Consider the following 13,239-nt stretch of genomic DNA (forward strand, 5'->3'; position numbering starts at 1 on the left):
GCATCTGCTATAACTTCCGCCATCTCTTTTAATACCCTGGGATTCATTTCATCAGGACCAGGGGACTTGTCTACCTTGAGTCCCATTAGCCTGTCCAGCACTACCTCCTTAGTGATAGTGATTGTCTCAAGGTCCTCCCTTCCCACATTCCTGTGACCAGCAATTTTTGGCATGGTTTTTGTGTCTTCCACTGTGAAGACCGAAGCAAAATAATTGTTTAAGGTCTCAGCCATTTCCACATTTCCCATTATTAAATTCTCCTTCTCATCTTCTAAGGGACCAACATTTACTTTAGTCACTCTTTTCCATTTCATATATCTGTAAAAGATTTTACTATCCGTTTTTATGTTTTGCGCAAGTTTACCTTCGTAATCTATCTTTCCTTTCTTTATTGCTTTCTTAGTCATTCTTTGCTGTCGTTTAAAATTTTCCCAATCTTCTATTTTCCCACTAACCTTGGCCACCTTATACGCATTGGTTTCTAATTTGATATTCTCCTTTATTTCCTTGGTTATCCACGGCTGGTTATCCCTTCTCTTACCGCCCTTCTTTTTCACTGGAATATATTTTTGTTGAGCACTATGAAAGAGCTCCTTAAAAGTCCTCCACTGTTCCTCAATTGTGCCACTGTTTAGTCTGTGTTTCCAGTCCACTTTAGCCAACTCTGCCCTCATCCCACTGTAGTCCCCTTTGTTAAAGCATAGTATGCTCGTTTGAGACACTACTTCCTCGTCCTCAATCTGTATTACAAATTCAACCATACTGTGATCACTCATTCCGAGAGGATCTTTTACTAGGAGATCGTTTATTATTCCTGTCTCATTACACAGGACCAGATCCAAAATGGCTTGCTCCCTTGTAGGCTCTGTTTCATACTGTTCCAAGAAACAATCCCGTATGCATTCTATGAATTCCTCCTCCAGGCTACCCCGTGTGATTTGATTTGACCAATCGATATGTAGGTTAAAATCCCCCATGATTACTGCCGTTTCTTTTTCACATGCCTCCATTATTCACTTGATTATTGCCCTCCCCACCGTGAAGTTATTATTTGGTGGCCTATAAACTACACCCACCAGTGACTTTTTCCCCTTACTATCTCTAATCTCCACCCACAATGATTCAACATTTTGCTCATTAGAGCCAATATCGTCTCTCACAACTGCCCTGATATCATCCTTTATTAACAGAGCTACCCCACCTCCTTTCCCTTCTTGTCTATCCTTCCGAATTGTCAGATACCCCTGTATGTTTAATTCCCAGTCTTGGCCACCCTGCAACCATGTTTCTGTAATGGCCACCAAATCATACCCATTTGTAATGATTTGTGCCATCAACTCATTTACTTTATTTTGAATGCTGCGTGCATTTAGGTGGAGTGTTTTAATACTAGTTTTTAAACCATGATTTTTAGTTTTGACCCCTCCTGTAGCCCCTTTATATTCAGTGGCCCTTTTTGTTTTTTGCCTTGGGTTTCTCTGCCCTCCACTTTTACTCATCTCCTTTCTGTCTTTTGCTTTTGTCTCCTTTTTGTTTTCCTCTGTCTCCCTGCATTGGTTCCCATCCCCTGCCATATTAGTTTAACTCCTCCCCAACAGCACCAGCAAACATTCCCCCTAGGACATTGGTTCCGGTCCTGCCCAGGTGCAGACCATCCGGTTTGTACTGGCCCCACCTCCTCCAGAACCGGTTTCAATGCCCCAGAAATTTGAATCCCTCTCTGCTGCACCACTGCTCAAGCCACGTATTCATTTGAGCTATCCTGCGATTCCTACTCTGACTAGCACGTGGCACTGGTAGCAATCCTGAGATTACTACTTTTGAGGTCCTACGTTTTAATTTAGCTGCTAGCTCCTTAAATTCGTCTTGTAGGACCTCATCCCTTTTTTTACCTATATCTTTGGTACCAATGTGCACCACGACAACTGGCTGTTCACCCTCCCTTTTCAGAATGTCCTGCACCCGCTCCGAGACATCCTTGACCCTTGCACCAGGGAGGCAACATACCATCCTGGAGTCTCGGTTGCGGCCGCAGAAACGTCTATCTATTCCCTTTACAATCGAATCCCCTATCACTATCGCTCTCCCACTCTTTTTCCTGCCCTCCTGTGCAGCAGAGCCAGCCACGGTGCCATGAACTTGGCTGCTGCTGCCCTCCCCTGATGAGTCATCCCCCTCAGCAGTACTCAAAACGGTGTATCTGTTTTGCAGGGGGATGACCGCAGGGGACCCCTGCACTACCTTCCTTGCACTGCTCTTGTGCTGGTCTTCCATTCCCTATCTGGCTGTGGACCCTTCACCTGTGGTAAGACCAGCTTGCTACACGTGTTACTCACGTCATTCTCAGCATCGTGGATGCTCCAGAGTGAATCCACCCTCAGCTCCAATTCCGCAATGCGGACCATCAGGAGCTGGAGGCGGACACACTTCCCGCACACGTAGTCGTCAGGGACACCGGAAGTGTCCCCGAGTTCCCACATGGTACAGGAGGAGCATGTCATGTGACCGAGCTCACCTGCCATGACTTAACCCTTAGATACACTTAAATTAGCAACAACAATGCTAACGTTTACTCACTGTTGTAGAAGAGAAAAAAGAAAAACTACTCAGTGCAGCAAAGGTTCATCAGACTGATTCCCGGGATGGCAGGACTGACATATGAGGAGAGACTGGATCACCTGGGCCTTTATACATTGGAGTTTAGAAGGAGGAGAGGGAATCTCATTGAAACATATAAGATTCTGACGGGACAGGACAGGTTAGATGCGGGTAGAATGTTCCCGATGTTGGGGAAGTCCAGAACGAGTCTTAGGATGAAGGGTGGGCCATTTAGGACTGAGATGGGGAGAAACTTCTTCACTCAGAGAGTTGTTAACCTGTGGAATTCCCTGCCGCAGAGATTTGTTGATGCCAGTTTAGTGGATATATTCAAGAGGGAGTTAGATATGGCCCTTACGGCTCAGGGGATCAAGGGGTAAGGAGAGAAAGCAGGAAAAAGGTACTGAGGGAATGATCAGCCATGATCTTATTGAATGATAGTGCAGGCTCGAAGGGCCGAATGGCCTACTCCTGCACCTATTTTCTATGTTTCTATGTTTCTAATGTTGGAAAGTCTGAGGTCATGCACTTTGGCAGGAAAAATCAAAGAGCAAGTTATTATTTAAATGGGGAAAAATGCAAAGTGCTGCAGTACAGCGGGACCTGAGAGTACCTGTGCATGAAACACAAAAGGTTAGTATGCAGGTACAGCAAGTGATCAGGAAGGTCAATGGAATCTTGGCCTTTATTGGAAAGGGGTTGGAGTATAAAAGCAGGGAAGTCTTGCTACAGTTATACAGGGTATTGGTGAGGCCACACCTGGAATACTGCGTGCAGTTTTGGTTTCCATATTTACGAAAGGATATACTTGCTTTGGCAGCAGTTCAGAGAAGGTTCACTAGGTTGATTCCGGAGTTGAGGGGGTTGACTTATGAGGAAAGGTTGAGTAGATTAGGCCTCTACTCATTGGATTGCAGAAGAATGAGAAGCGATCTTATCGAAACGTATAAGATTATGACAAGGTGGATGCAGAGAGGATGTTTCCACTGATGGGGAGACTAGAACTAGGGGGCATAATCTTAGAATAAGGGCATGCCCATTTAAAACTGTGATGAGGAGGAATTTCTTCTCTGAGGTTTTAAATCTGTGGAATTCGCTGCCTCAGAGAGCTGTGGAAGCTGGGTCATTGAATAAATTTAAGACAGAGATTGACAGTTTCTCAACCAATAAGAGATTAAGGGGTTATGGAGAGCAGGCAGGGAAGTGGACCCGAGTCCATGATCAGATCAGCCATGATCGTATTAAATGGCGGAGCAGGCTTGAGGGGCCTACTTCTGCTCCTATTTCTGATGTTCTTATGTAGTGACGGAAGCCTTCTAAGAAGACAGAAAATGCTAGAAATACTCAGCAGGTCAGAAAGCAGCCGTGGAGAGAGAAGCAGAGTTCGAGTCTCTGGTTGAGATGCTGCCTGACCTGCTGAGTATTTACAGTTTATGCTTTTATTTCAGATTTACTGTATTTGCTTGCAAAGGGAAGAGGATGACTCAGAAGGGGAAGAAGTAGAAGAGGAGGAAGCAGAAGAAAGAAGGCAACCCAGACAGCCCCTTTCTGGCCGGCATATCCGGGATGAAAGTATCCGCTTGCGGTACCAGTGACCACAACCCTAATTCCCTTTTCATCATTTGTCGCACACCTTCCCTTCCTTCTGTTACTGACCACCACAGCATCCTCTTGGCCACCACAAAGCAAACTTTCCAATCTAACTTTATACATCTATCCATCCAATATGACATCAAGCAATCGACTAATCATCCTTGTGCATTTCTTAAGTTCTGTCATGTGTCTGCCTTTGCCTATCCTACCGATGTCACGCAGTGCTACTCCAGTGGCTGCAGCATGGCTGTTGGAAGGCTGCTGACTTTCAGTGGTGGATACTGCAAGGAAGAGATGTGAAACTAGGAATGTGAGGTGTGCCTCCTTATTGTTACAGATCTGTGATAGATCAATGATTGGTGGTGAGACAGGGGAAAAGTCTTGCATTGAGAAGCCTGTGAGGCTAGTAGTGCAATTGGTAGGAGATGGCCTTTGAAGATGCATTCACTGACTTTGAGCACTGATCTCTGAGGTCATGAAGCTTCTTTGGGCACTGGACTGTTTTAAGGGACAGCCTTGCTTTAAGAGAAAATTGTTCTTGCTACAGCCATGCTACATTGAGCCTCCTGCCGGGACCAATGCTACGGAAACAGCCTTGCACGGTAAGTTTAGCACTGGACTAATGTTAATTAGCAACCAGCGCCATCAATTCCAGTAGTAGTTAACTCAAGCCAACGGTGGCACTGGCAGGTTTTTGTTTGCCATGTAAAACCATTCTTTACAGGTGAGAAAGCCCTAGAGACTAGTTGTAATGGGTGTAAGAAATAAGTAATGCTGAAGGACATGGTTTGACATGATTCTGTATTAGATCCAAAAGAATGCTCAATACTGCTATAAAACTTAATTTGCTATCATCTAATTATCCCAATAATTTGTACATAATTTATCTTAAAAGTTCCTTTCAATGACCCATCACTGGCTCATTTCTCATGCTCTACATTATCCAATTGGATGACATAAATTATGCAATTGCTTTTGCAACTCTACAATTGTTTGTGACATGTCATAATTCTTCACCTAGTTAATTAATGATTTTCTCTGTCACGGCTTTTATCTCTGTTGTGAAATACTTGCCTCTATTTGTCTTATAGTAAAACTTAAATTTTTTTTTATACGTTTCACAAAAGCATGCAAACTGAATGATAATGCGAGGGATGCAATTTATAAAGAAAATATGAGTTCTTACCATTTGTTGTTTTATAAGGGTGTCGTTATCTGAATAAAGCCATTTCTTTCATGCTGTGTCAATAGGTTCAAGAGAAATATATTTGACTAAAAAAAAAGTCGCCAAAAACAAGATACCTTGGATAAATAAAGAGGTGAGGTTAAAGCTGAATCTAACAATATGGCATATGCACAGTGTGTAAAGGAGAGGATGACAAAAGGAATATGATGAGCTTAGGAAAAAGTTAAAAAGACAATTAGGAAGGCAAAGAGGAAATATGAAATAAAAATATCAAAGAATATAAAAATAAATAGCAAAGTATTCAATAGGCACATAAGTAATAAAAAGAGAATTAAGATAGGGATAGGGTCACCAAGAGGTGAGAAAACTCACATCAGATGGCACTGAAATGGCTGGGCTATTGAATAGATACATTGCCTCAGTTTTCACTGAAGAGACTAGCAAAGATGAAATGAAAACAGTAAAATAAGTCAAGAGGGTTATTATAACAGCTAAGATAGAAAGAAAGGATATACTAGACAAACTTATGAAAGACAAGTCCCAGATCCAGATGGATTGCACCAACGGATACTCAAAGAAACAACAGAGGAAATAGCAGAGGCACTAGTATCCATATATAAAAATTCAATAGAAAAATTAATAGTGCCAGAGATTTGGTGAATAGTAATTATAATTCTGATCTTCAAAAAGGGAGATAGAACTCACCTCCGGAATTATCTTAACTCAAGTGGTAGGAAGGATACTAGAATCTTTGCTAAAAAAATCACGTAACAAAATATTAATAGACGGAGACTATAATAAAAAATTGTCAGCATGGATTTCTGAGAGGAAGATCATGTTTAACCAACTTTATTGAATTCTTGGCAGAAGTAACAGAAAGAGTAGACAAGGGCAATGTAGTATACATGGAATTTCAGGATAAGGTGCCACATAAGAACTTTTGGCAAAGATCAAGGCATGTGGATTAAGGGGCCAGATAGTAGAACGTATTGACAGATGGTTACAAAACAGAAATCAGAGGATAGGAGTAAAGGGAAGTTTCTCAAACTAGCAGGTAATGGTAAATGATGTCCTGCAGGGATCCATGCTGGGGCCACTGTTTTTCACCATATACATAAATAAGTTGGACGCAGAAATCGGAGATATGGTGTTGAAATTTGCAGATGAAACCAAATTGGCAGTATAGCTAATAATGTGGCTGACTGCACCAAAGTACAGGAAGACATAATTAGGCTTGTAGAGTGAGCGGATAAGTAGCAAATTATATTCAATCTAGCAAATTGTGAGGTGGCTCATTTTGGTAGGAGCAATAAGGAGGCCATTTATTCCTTGGAAGGTTATGAAATTAAATGGGGTAGAGGAACAAAAAGATATGGTACATAAATCATTAAAACTAGCAAGAGACATTGATCAGACCATTAAGAGTAACAAAGTCCTGAGGTTCATTTCTAGATGAATAGAATACAAAAACAGGGAGGTAACAGGATGGACACTTGCTGTCATCTAATTCATGACCGCTTTTGAGAAATGTCCTCCACCATCAGACTTCAGAGCATTGTTGCCACATGCCTTACCTTCCAGAACTGAGGATCCATCAAGAAGTCCACCATATGCACTCAATCCTTTCAACCCCTTCCCCATGAAGAACACACTAAATAAGACCACCAATTCCACCACTACCTAATTACCATAATCACTCTTTATCTAGAGCAACACAACAAGCAATGAAACATGACACAACCAAAAGCTCTTACAAATATTAAACAATTCACCTTCGTGGCTATTGTATAAATGCTTGGTCCAGAAATTTGTTTGCCCCCAAAAAGGGAGCACAAGATTCATGCTGCCTGCTCATTTCCATGATTGAGATGTTCAGCCCACCGCTGAGGAAGAAAGTGGTGGAAAAAAAATAAATGAATGATAGTACAATAGGGGAGAGAACATGCACCAAAATTCTCTAATGCAAGGCTGGAGGCCTTGGTGCTGGCTGGAGGTCAATAGAAGGAGATAGGTCCTCTTTCCACAGGGGGCGAGGAGCAACTCCAGGCTACAGAGTGCAGTGGGAGCAGATAGCCACTAGGGTGAATGCCAGCAGTGTGGTCCTGAGGACATGGACGTAGTGCAGGAAGTGGTTTAATGACCTCACACGAGTGGATAAGATCAGTGAATTCATCTTCAGATGCCATATCCCATAGATTACACCACTAGCCTCACACACTGCTCAATTCACCACACCCCACCAACATTTTCTATCAATCATGACTCATCTATTACATTCACATGCTCCATCTCACCCTCGCACACTTACCAATGCTGCAAGCCTCACACCCACATCTCACAGCTTGCACACACTATCAGCAATTCAACCATGACCGACGCATCACCCAAACACATAGTACCACACTCACTTATATACTTCCCATCCTTGCATGAAAAGGTGGCACATAACCAGTGCGAACAGAACCTAACCGGTGGGGGACAAGCTCGCTGCATCAACTCACCGCCATGGCACAGATGGTGCTGGCCATTTTTGGAAAAGGCATGGCTGAGCCACGGCCAGTAGCATGGCTAAAAAAGTACAAGATGATGGTATCCTGATAAATTATCCTCCTTCACACATCCCACTTCCCCCTCATCCCACAATCTCTTCTAACTTAGAAGCTGCACATGGTGCAAGCATGCACATCTTGCTTTTCACCATCCCCCAAACCACAACCCTACCCTTGTGCCTGTCTCATTTCAGAGATCCAAGACATCTAATCAGCCCAAACATTAAAAAAAAGAATGAAAGACTTGCATTTATATAGTGCCTTTCATGACCACTGGATGTCTCAAAGTGCTTTACAGCCAATGAAATACTTTTGGAATGTAGTCATTCCCACAAACAGCAATGTGATAATGATGAGATAATCTGTTTTTGTTATGCTGATTGAGAGATAAATATTGGCCAGGAGACCAGGGATAACTCTCCTGCTTTTCTTTGAAATATTGCCATGGGATCTTTTATGCCATCTGAGAGGGCAGACAGGGCCTTGGTTTAACGTCACATCTGAAAAACAGTGAGGCCAAAATTTCCCCTTTCCTTAAGACCTCTTAACACCAGAAATCGGCGGCCATGCTGCAGAGTGTATTGGCCTCCGACTTATCGTATAATGGCCGCCATTATCAAAATTCCGCTCCTGTGGTATCCTGGCGGTGACCCGCTCCCCTCCTACCACTCCGCTGCAGCCGATTCGTGCTAAGTGCGTCATCACAATGCGCACCACCGATGTACCCCCCCGACGGCGAAATTCCATCGTGAAAATCTTCCTCCTGCCGGGTGGTGCTAAAACCTGCTTTTTCCCGGCGGTGCAGTGAAGCTGAGGCCTCCTGCAATGGTGGTGCGGCTCCCATTATAGGGGAAGATGCACTGCCACTGCTGTCATGTTTTTTTTGTCGGCCGACTGCTACGTTGGCCTGACAATTATGCCCCCGGGTTTGGCTGGGTTGCCAAAAAGGCAGTCTGACACCCCTTCTTGGGTGCCAGGCCGCTGGCCTGGCCGAAACCCAATGGACCGAACTTTAGAAATCGCGCAGGCTCTCCCCTTTAATGACGTTGGGCCGTGATGATGTCATTAGCTTGGATGATGTGGAATCGGTATGGGTGGAGCTACAGAATACCAAAGGGCAGAAAACGCGAGTGGGAGTTGTGTACAGACCTCCAAACAGTAGTAGTGATGTTGGGGAGGGCATCAAACAGGAAATTAGGGGTGCATGCAATAAAGGTGCAGCAGTTATCATGGGTGACTTTAATATGCATATAGATTGGGCTAACCAAACTGGAAACAATACGGTGGAGGAGGATTTCCTGGAGTGCATAAGGGATGGTTTTCTGGACCAATATGTTGAGGAACCAACTAGCGGGGAGGCCATCTTAGACTGGGTGTTGTGTAATGAGAGAGGATTAATTAGCAATCTCGTTGTGCGAGGCCCCTTGGGGAAGAGTGACCATAATATGGTGGAATTCTACATTAGGATGGAGAAGGAAACAGTTAATTCAGAAACCATGGTCCAGAACTTAAAGAAGGGTAACTTTGAAAGTATGAGACGTGAATTGGCTAGGATAGATTGGTGAATGATACTTAAGGGATTGACAGTGGATGGGCAATGGCAGACATTTAGAGACCGCATGAATGAACTACAACAATTGTACATCCCTGTCTGGCGTAAAAATAAAAAAGGGAAGGTGGCACAACATTGGCTATCAAGGGAAATCAGGGATAGTATTAAAGCCAAGGAAGTGGCATACAAATTGGCCAGAAATAGCAGCGAATTCAGGGACTGGGAGAAATTTAGAACTCAGTAGAGGAGGACAAAGGGTTTGATTAGGGCAGGGAAAATAGAGTACGAGAGGAAGCTTGCAGGGAACATTAAAATGGACTGCAAAAGCTTCTATAGATATGTAAAGAGAAAAAGGTGAGTAAAGACAAACGTAGGTCTCCTGCAGTCAGAATCAGGGGAAGTCATAACGGGGAACAAAGAAATGGCAGACCAATTGAACAAGTACTTTGGTTCGGTATTCACTAAAGAGGACACAAACAACCTTCCGGATATAAAAGGGGTCAGAGGGTCTAGTAAGAAGGAGGAACTGAGGGAAGTCCTTATTAGTCGGGAAATTGTGTTGGGTAAATTGATGGGATTGAAGGCCGATAAATCCCCAGGGCCCGATGGTCTGCATCCCAGAGTACTTAAGGAGGTGGCCTTGGAAATAGCAGATGCATTGACAGTCATTTTCCAACATTCCATAGACTCTGGATCAGTTCCTATGGAGTGGAGGCTAGCCAATGTAACCCCACTTTTGAAAAAAGGAGGGAGAGAGAAAATAGGGTATTATAGACCAGTCAGCCTGACATCGGTAGTGGGTAAAATGATGGAATCAATTACTAAGGATGTCATAGCAGCGCATTTGGAAAGAGGTGACGTGATAGGTCCAAGTCAGCATGGATTTGTGAAAGGGAAATCATGCTTGACAAATTTTCTGGAATTTTTTGAGGATGTTTCCAGTAGAGTGGACAACGGAGAACCAGTTGATGTGGTGTATTTGGACTTTCAGAAGGCTTTCGACAAGGTCCCACACAAGAGATTAATGTGCAAAGTTAAAGCACATGGGATTGGGGATAGTGTGCTGACGTGGATTGAGAACTGGTTGGCAGACAGGAAGCAAAGAGTAGGAGTAAATGGATACTTTTCAGAATGGCAGGCAGTGACTAGTGGGGTACCGCAAGGTTCTGTGCTGGGGCCCCAGCTGTTTACACTGTACATTAATGATTTAGACGAGGGGATTAAATGTAGTATCTCCAAATTTGCGGATGACACTAAGTTGGGTGGCAGTGTGAGCTGCGAAGATGCTATGAGGCTGCAGAGTGACTTGGATAGGTTAGGTGAGTGGGCAAATGCATGGCAGATGAAGTATAATGTGGATAAATGTGAGGTTATCCACTTCGGTTGTAAAAACAGAGAGACAGACTATTTTCTGAATGATGACAGATTAGGAAAAGGGGAGGTGCAACGAGACCTGGGTGTCATGGTACATCAATCATTGAAGGTTGGCATGCAGGTATAGCAGGCGGTTAAGAAAGCAAATGGCATGTTGGCCTTCATAGTGAGAGGATTCGAGTACAGGGGCAGGGATGTATTACTACAGTTGTACAGGGCCTTGATGAGGCCACACCTGGAGTATTGTGTACAGTTTTGGTCTGCTAACTTGAGGAAGGACATTCTTGCTATTGAGGGAGTGCAACGAAGGTTCACCAGACTGATTCCCGGGGTGGCGGGACTGGCATATCAAGAAAGACTGGATCAATTGAGCTTGTATTCACTGGAGTTCAGAAGAATGAGAGGGGATCTCATAGAAACGTTTAAAATTCTGACGGGTTTAGACAGGTTAGATGCAGGAAGAATGTTCCCAATGTTGGGGAAGTCCAGAACCAGGGGTAAGCCATTTAGGACCGAGATGAGGAGAAACTTCTTCACCCAGAGAGTGGTGAACCTGTGGAATTCTCTACCACAGAACGTTGTTGAGGCCAATTCACTCAATATATTCAAAAATGAGCTAGATGTAGTCCTTACTACGAGGGGGGGTCAAGGGGTATGGTGAGAAAGCAGGAATGGGGTACTGAAGTTGCATGTTCAGCCATGAACTAATTGAATGGCGGTGCAGGCTCGAATGGCCTATTCCTGCACCTATTTTCTATGTTTCTATCAGTGCTACGCTGATAACTGACAGCAGCAGTCCGTACACTCCCCCCCGCCCCCCTCCCTCCCCTCAACTTCCGCCCCTCTGGTGTACTTACCGCTCCACTTCCGCCCCCATTATAAGTGACTTCCGGTCCGCCTCAAAAATAAACAAAGAGTGGAATTTCGCTCAAGAGGCCACCTCAGCGGTAAAAACACTCAAAACAAGGTGTATGTGCTCCATTTTGGGTAGAGGTCACTTTCGGCACCAGCAAGTCTGCCAGTGTAGCACTCCCTCAGCACTGTACTGGATTGTTAGCGTAGATTTATGTATTTAAGTTTCTGGAGCGGGACTTGAACCTACAACCTTCTGCCTCAGAGGCGAGTGTACTACCTACTGAGCCACAGCTGACACCATTGGTTCAAGCAGAAGGAGTGGAGTGAGATGAAGAAGAACCATCATCACTTTATCTGACAGTCGCAACCACCAGCTCAGATACCAGCACTGCATGGAATTTAGAGGGTAGCTTAGAACTGGTGAGTAACTGGACACGGGCAGCTGCAGCCAGGGCCGGGGAGAGGGGAGCACAGGTTCCAGCTCCCCAGAGGGCAAGGTCGCATACAGGTTCTGCTGCAGAGGACTCAGATGAGGATTTCGATGGGCAGGCCTATAGAAGAAAGCTAATGGGTATGCACAACAAAATGCTTGGTGCATTGGCAGGCCTGCCAGAAAGCCTGAGTGGAATTTAAGGAGCATGGAGGAGTCCGGCACCAACCTTGCACAGGCTTTGCAGAAAGCTTGGAGTCCAACTTTTCCAGCATAGAAGGGGAGGGCAGATCTATTAGCGTCCTTGTGGGCCCAATCATCATGCAGTGTCCGATGGCTGATGTCTCAGCTTCCATTGCAACACATGCACAAACCACCCTACATCTGAGTGCTGCAGTGGAAGCACAGTCTGCTGTCATGCAAGCTCAGCATTCTGCCACACAAGGGAATATTTAATTTGTGGAGGCTTTTATTTTTGCATTGTGGCCAAACGGACATTGTGATGGTCAGTGGCAGAGGAAAGGTAAGGTGTGGGATTGTTGGTGAAAGGGGAACTAGGGCTGTGGATACCGGTTTTGCACTGGGTTGACTTCTTCACAGACAGCCCAGCAAGGAAGAGGCAGTCTAAGTTGCATCCGCCCTTCCTCTGCCTCCTCCTCCTCCTCTTCTTCTTCTTCCTCAGCTGCTCATCATATAGCTGGTGGCAAGGGCTGTGCCCTCATGATGGCAAAGCTGCGTAGCATGCAGCAGACCAGCACGAATCTTGACACCCACTGCAGGGCTCCTCCAGAGCGGTCCCAGCAGCGGAAGCATTGTTTCATCATGCCAGTGGTCTGCTCTATCATATTTCGTGTGTCAGCATACTTTCATTCTATGCATGCTGCACACAAGTGGTGGGTTGCTCACCAGATTAATCAGCCAAGTCATCAGCGGATAGCCCTTGTCGCCCAGTAGTCACCAATGGCACCCTGCACGATGGGGAAGCCTGCAATCCTAGTGAAACCATGGGCTCACTCTGCCTGTTGCTTTCTGGCAAGAAAGAATGAAATGTAGTCAGCTCTCTTTGAATAAAAGAGCCTCGATGACCTCCCATACAAAACAG

This window comes from Pristiophorus japonicus, chromosome 1 (genome assembly GCF_044704955.1).
Source record: "Pristiophorus japonicus isolate sPriJap1 chromosome 1, sPriJap1.hap1, whole genome shotgun sequence".
Lineage (NCBI taxonomy): Eukaryota > Metazoa > Chordata > Chondrichthyes > Pristiophoridae > Pristiophorus > Pristiophorus japonicus.